Here is a 7576-nt window from a genome sequence, read left to right as displayed (position 1 = left end):
GGTGCAAAGACACAGGCAGAGGGAGAAGCAGGCTCCACACAGGGACAGGGAGCCGACGGGGGACTTGATCCTGGGTCTCCAGGATTACGCCCCAGGCCGAACGCGGCGCTAAACCACTGAGCCACCTTGGCTGCCCTTATTTTCAAACTTTAAAAATTTATTTTTCACTGTATAAAACCACCTTATTTTATGGATGAGGACATAGAGAAGTGTAGAGAATTGCCTGAGATCACAAAGCTGACTACAGATAAAATCAACACTAAACCTCCAATAACCTTAATTTGAGTCAAGTGCTCTTTTCACTGCATTACTCTGCCTTTCCTTGTATGATCATATTCATCAGTAGAGACCCTTGCACTGTAGCCATATGCCTATAGCGGCTTTCTACATATTGGTTACTTCACATTTTGGCTGTTATAACAGCCGTCAAATAAACCTGGGTTAAGCAAGATATTATGTTAAAGTTCAGGTAAGCAATCCAGGGCTGGTAGGGTGGTCCCACTATCATCAGAGACCCAGGCTTCCTTTATTTTGATGCCCTTTCCACATCAGCACATGGTGACCATCTTTGGTCCATGAGGGCTACTCCAGCCTTTTTTTTTTTTTTTTAAGATTTATTTATTTATTTATTCATGAGAAACACAGAGAGAGAGAGAGAGGCAGAGACACAGGCAGAAGCAGGCTCCATGCAAGGAACCTGATGTGGGACTCGATCCCAGGTCTCCAGGATCACACCCTGGGCTGCAGGTGGCGCTAAACCGCTGCACCACCGGGGCTGCCCCTACTCCAGCCTTTATCATCATTTCCACTTTCCATAAAGATATGGAGAGGAGTAAAAAAAGGTGGGTTCATTCTTCTGTTTAAGGGTATACAACATTTTTGTTCATAGCGCATTCACCTGAACTTACTCTTACCTGCAAGGGAGGCTAAGAAATGTACGTTTCAGTTAATTCTATTTCTATATAAGAAAAGACTAGATATTAGAATATAATTAACAGTCTTTGACCATACACACACAAAGCTTTAAGTAGTATATTTTCACAAAAGTACTAGCTGTTCTGGATTTTATTTTTTAAAGATTTATTTCATATATATATATATACACATATATATACACATGTATATATACACACATACGTATAAATGTGTATAAAGATTTATTTATATTTAACTTATATATTTTTAACATATATATATATATATATTTAAAGATTTTATTTATTCATTCATGACAGACACAAAGAGAGGGAGAGAGAGAGAGGCAGAGAACAGGCAGAGGGAGAAGCAGGCTCCATGCAGGGAGCCCGATGTGGGACTCGATCCCAGGTCTCCAGGATCCGGCCCTGGGCTGAAGGCAGCGCTAAACTGCTGAGCCACCAGGGCTGCCCCTAACTTATATATTTTTAAATAAAAATGTTAAATTATATATTTATATATAAATATATATAAATATATATGTAAGGGCAGAGGGAAAGGGAAAGAGAAAACCTCAAGTAGACTCCCCACTAAATGTGGAGCCTGATGCAGAGCTTAATCTCAAGACCCTGAGATTATAACCTGAGCCATAATCAAGAGTCAGACACTTAAGTGACTGAGCTACCTGGGCACCCTTAGAGTTTTAATACAACAGCTGAAAGGTATATATATTCTAAGCTTCTTCAAAGGATAATTAATCTATTCTTTGAAATGTGATTCAGGATAGCAACTTTCACCTAAGGATCTAGGAAGGTGTCATGGGGTACCACACAGTCTTTATAATATTTACAAAGCAAACTGATAAAAAGACAGACAATAGCAAGTGTTAGTGAGAATGTAGAGAAACTGTAACTCTTGCATTTTGCTGATGGGGAATGTAAAATGATACAGTCATTCTGTAAAACATTTGGCACTTTGGTAAATGCTAAACATAGAATTACCTTATGACCCAACAATTTCACTCCTAGTTATCTAAGAGAAATGAAAACTTATGTCCACACAAAGACTTGTATGGATGTTCATAGGAACATTAGCCATAATGTCCCAAAGGTGGAAACAACTCAAATATTCATCATCTGGTGAATGGATAATAAAATGTGGTATATCTATATTATTTCAGCAATAAAAAGCAATCTAGTACTGATGTATATACTTCAATATGGATGAGACTAAAAAATGTCATGTTAAATGAAAGATGCCAAATACAAAATATCACATATTGTATGATTCCATTTATATGAAATACTCAGAATAGGCAAATCTATGGAGATAGGAAGTAGATTAGTGGTTGCCTGAGACTGCAGGGCAGCAGATTAGGGAGCTGACTGCAAATAAGCATTAGGAGTTTTAGGGTGTTTTTTTAGTATATGTGCTGCCAAAGTGAGCATGCACAAGCATGTGTGTGTGGTGATAGAAATATTCTAAAATTTTCATTATGGTAATGGTTGTATAACTTTGGAAATTCACTAAGAATTACTAAACTGCATGCTTTTTAAAATTGAAGTATAACTAACATACTATGTTGTATTGGTTTCAGGTGTACAACACACAAATTGTATGCTTTTAAAAGGCCAGTGGAAGCAGCACACATATCTTCAAATGGCTCAAACAGTGGGCTAATTCAGTGGAACAAGGCTAGGGCTGTGGACAATGTAGGTACTGACGATGCCAGAGATGAAAATACTTGTTCTGTCTCTTTGTAAAGGACCCACATCTTAGAGGTTGTCAAGGAAAATTTCACTGAAAAGAGTTTTTAATTCCAAATAGCGGATTGGATAAATTAAGAAGAACATTTAAAATTTCACGACTTTCAAGATTTAACATACATTCTACTGATATTTATTCTACTATTTGACAGGTTCATGACTTTTTACTTCTCGTGTGTTCATCCTCATAGCATGACTCCCTTCAAATCTGTTAACTTTACCTCAAATGGTGTCTTCTGCTTTTTGAAAACCACATTCAGACCTCTTAAAATATACTCTTAAGTGAATTTGTTCTTGCCATCAGCTTAGTGGTTTCTTCAGCCAACAAAAGGAATGAGATAGGGCAGCCCCAGTGGCTCAGCGGTTTAGCGCCTCCGTTGGCCCCGGGGTGTAATCCTGGAGACCCAGGATCCAGTCCCGCGTCGGGCTCCCTGCATGGAGCCTGCTTCTCCCTCTGCCTGTGTCTCTGCATCTCTCTCTCTCTCTCTCTCTCTCTCTCTCTCTCTCTCTCTCTGCCTCTCATGAATAAATGGATAAAATCTTTACAAAAAATAAAATAAAACAAAAGGAATGAGATAGGTTTCACAAGATGTCTCAGAGCATCTTCTAAATGTAGGATTCCATGAGTCCATGTGTGTTTTTCATTTGCCATGTAGCCTGGGAAAATCTAGAATTTGAGAACACATGCGATTATTTGCTGGGGAAATTAAGTGGCTGAAAAAGCTCAGGAATGGGTAAAAGTGAGCAAGCAGAGAGGCAACAAGCAATAGAAGAGAAAAGCCAAGGTTCGACCATGTTGGACTTTTGCATGGAGAATATACATGTACAATTTAAGAGGGTATGTAGGAGAGTGAGCCAAGCATGCATTGTTCAGAGTGTATTCCTAAAGTCTGTGAGGGCTGTAAGAGTAAACCATACTGCAAGAATAGATATTACTAATCATTCATTCATCCATTTATTCTTCACATATTCAATAACAAATATGTTTTGATCCTCCCCTGGTGCCAGGAGTAAGGGTGCTCCTAAGGGCCCTGACTTGGCTTCTGTTCTGCTTGTATTTCAGGCTTAGGGGTCATCTCAGTATCTTATAAAAGTATCCTTATGAAAGTATCTTCTTTGATTTTTTTTTAATTTCAAAAAAATCTATATCTTCTTGAATTTTATGAAAAAAATGAGATGAAGTCTAAAATTAGCTTCTTGTGCCTGTAATAAACCTTTCTAGAAGGTACTACCTTCCCATGTTTCTTGAGCACTTAATATTACAGAGAACTTTCCAAGTTCACATATATAGCTACGATATACAAATTTAGACTTAAATATGAAAAAAAATTAAATGACCATAACTGATTCAGTTATCCAATCTAAATACCAATAACAAAATTAAAAAATGATCAGAGAATTCCCTCTAAAAGAACCCCCTAGCCTCAGATAGCTTTGCGGGTAAGACTTTTAAACATTCAAAAATCACGACTCTTATCCTTTGTAAACTGCTTCAAAGATTTTTTTAAAAAAGGAAACTTATCTAATTAATTATTAAAAAACTAAAAAGCTAAAATTACGTTGGTACCAATATTTAAAACAATAGCAACAACTATAAACCAAACTTACATATCAGTATAAATGCAAAAATCTTGGGTAAAACACCTACAAATTAATCTTTAAAATCTATTTTAAATGTATTAGGGAATTCCCACCATGTCCAAGTAGGAGTTCCCCAAGAGAATCCTCCTGCACTGTTGGTGGGAATGTGAACTGGTGCAGCCACTCTGGAAAACTGTGTGGAGGTTCCTCAAAGAGTTAAAAATAGACCTGCCCTACGACCCAGCAATTGCACTGCTGGGGATTTACCCCAAAGATACAGATGCAATGAAACGCCAGGACACCTGCACCCCGATGTTTATAGCAGCAATGTCTACAATAGCTAAACTGTAGAAGGAGCCTCGGTGTCCATCGGAAGATGAATGGATAAAGAAGATGTGGTCTATGTATACAATGGAATATTACTCAGCCATTAGAAATGACAAATACCCACCATTTGCTTCAACGTGGATGGAACTGGAGGTATTATGCTGAGTGAAAAAAGTCAATCGGAGAAGGACAAACATTATATGGTCTCATTCATTTGGGGAACATAAATAATAGTGAAAGAGAATAAAGGGGGAAAGAGAAAAAATGAGTGGGAAATATCAGAAAGGGAGACAGAACATGAAAGACTCCTAACTCTGGGAAACGAACTAGGGGTGGTGGAAGGGGAGGTGGGCGGGGGTGGGGGTGACTGGGTGGCAGGCACTGAGGTGGGCATTTGATGGGATGAGCACTGGGTGTTATTCTATATGTTGGCAAATTGAACACCAATAAAAAATAAATTTATTAAAAAAAGGATTTCCCCAAGAAATGGGAAAGTTTTTTAATATTAAGAAATACACTAATGTTAGCATTTGTACAGACTAAAAATAGCCACAAATTCCTTGACATTGGGCAGCCTAGGTGGCTCAGGGTTGAGCGCCACCTTCAGCCCAGGGCCTGATCCTGGAGACCTGGAATGGAGTCCCACATCAGGCTCCCTGAGTGGAGCCTACTTCTCCCTCCGCCTGTGTCTCTGCCTCTCTCTCTCTCTCTCTCTCTCTCTGTGTGTGTCTCTCGTGAATAAATAAATAAAATCTTTTAAAAAATATTCCAATACATTTTTCCTATTGAGAGAAAGGGTCTATTTGGCCTCATCTTGAATCTAGGATGACCTGTGACTGGTTTGACCAGTTTAGAATCATGGAAATAACACTATGCTAGTTCTGAGTCTAGCTTTTGAGAGGACCAGCAGCTCTCATTTTGGTTTCTTGAAGCCCCGAGCCACTTGTAAGAAGTTGGAACAGCCTGCTAAAGTCTATAGAGACAGGCTCTGACCAGAGCCCAACTGAGAACCCTTCCAGCCATCCCCACCAAGATGCCAAGCAGATGAGTAAAGCCACCCTCAACCCTGCAAACTAGCCCAGGTGCCAGCTCCATACCATCAAATGACCCCACTCAACATTATATGGGAAGAAGAGTCATCTGGCTGAGTCTTGCTTAAATTCCTAATCCACAGGGCACCTGGGTGGCTCAGCCCATTAAGCACCTGACTCGATTTCAGCTCAGGTCATGATCTCAAGCTCATGAAATCAAGCCCCATGTCAGGTTCCGTGCAGAGCAAAGAACCTGATCTCTCCCTCTCTCTCTGCCCCTCTCCCCACCCACTCGCTCTGTCTCAAAAAAAAAAAAAAATTCTTAACCCACAAAATCACAAGATATAATAAATGATTGTTTTATTTTGCCTAGTTTGTTAAACAATTGGATAAACAATAGATAGCTGGAAAAATGGCCCAACAACATGTGAACCGACAATTCACATAAAAACGAAAATACCTAATTTATATAACAAGTCTTTAATTTTGCAAGCACAGCATAGAGAAACCAACATTACTGTACTATTTTTGGATATAAAGTTCATGTGATTTTTTTTCATGTGATCTTTTTGAAAGGTAATTTGGCAATATGCATTTAAATATGAAATTTGAGGCTCGACCTAAAAATTTCACTTGTAGGCACTCCTTCTATGGAAATAACCCATTAAGGGCACAATGATCTATGGATAAAGACACTTTCTATAGAGTTATAGATAACAGAGAAAAATTGGTAATAGTCTAAATGCTCGTCAGCATAGGACTGGTTCAATAAAATACACATATCCCTCCAATGACATTGTATGCAGGTACCAAAAGGGACAGCTGGAAGATATAAACTGAAGTGGTTATGTTTATCTCTGAGGCCTAGAATTTTTTCATGGAAAACTTTCACTTTGTGCTTTACACCCTGCCCCATGATATATTACTTTTATTTTAAAAATAAATTAAGAAAAATAAAGGTTTAATATTTGAAAGGACGTTTCTATATGGTTCAGCCTAATTGGAGTTCTGCCCTGGGGCTTGGGACCCATCCTTAGAGTCCTAAAAATTCCCCAGTTGCCAGGCTTGTCCTCTGTGTATATATGCTATTTCCACTTGGGATCATGCAGGGACTAGTATTTGGTAGAGTCTACGATTCAAGTGTTCAGCGTCTGATGCCTTAGCCATCTGCCTCTCAACTTATAAATATCTATTGGCACCCAGAGATATAACTATGTATACATGCCATCTAGTTTGTAAACAGAATAATTTCATCCCTCTCTGGCAGCCCTGGAATTAACAATTTAACATGACGATCTTTCTCTACCAAAATTCTGAACCTGTATCATATCATTAACCAAAGTCTTCATTATTCTACTTCTAGCTTCTTGATTGAGTTTCTCTTAGGGTACCCGTTCCCCTGTCACTTGCCTCTGTGTTGCCTTTGTTTGTGTCTTTGTGTTATTCACAAAGTTGAACACAATCAGGAAAGAACAAGCAGCCCACGGCACTGTCATACTCAGATCAGCAGTCTCTGGGCTTCCAAGGCCTCCAAGCATTTCAACATTCCTCTCCAAATCTTGTTTAAACCTCTCCAGTTATCGAGAGAACTGGACAATCCTTTCTTATTGGGATTGACTTCTACTAGAACATGTAGCCATAGCAACAATTGAGAGTTGGTGATAATAAGAAACTTTATTCAGAGGAAAAGTCTTTTATTGTCATAGCAGCTGTGTGTGTGTGCCTTCTTATCTCTCTGAGTCAATTATTCATTCCATTATTAAACAGCGCTTCTTCTTAAACTGTTTATATCTGAAGCAGGCTGATGCATATTTAAAAGAAACCTGGAATATTTAGAATGGAGGGAAAGCCATCCAGATGAAGTTGGAAGCATTGAAGGGTTGATAGGACACCAGCAGGATGGTAATGGCACTTCTACTGGAGGAAACAGTGATAGGTAAAGAAGTCACCCAGTGT

Source organism: Vulpes lagopus, chromosome 7 (assembly GCF_018345385.1).
Source record: "Vulpes lagopus strain Blue_001 chromosome 7, ASM1834538v1, whole genome shotgun sequence".
Taxonomy (NCBI): Eukaryota; Metazoa; Chordata; class Mammalia; order Carnivora; family Canidae; genus Vulpes; species Vulpes lagopus.
This window is presented reverse-complemented; position numbering follows the sequence as displayed.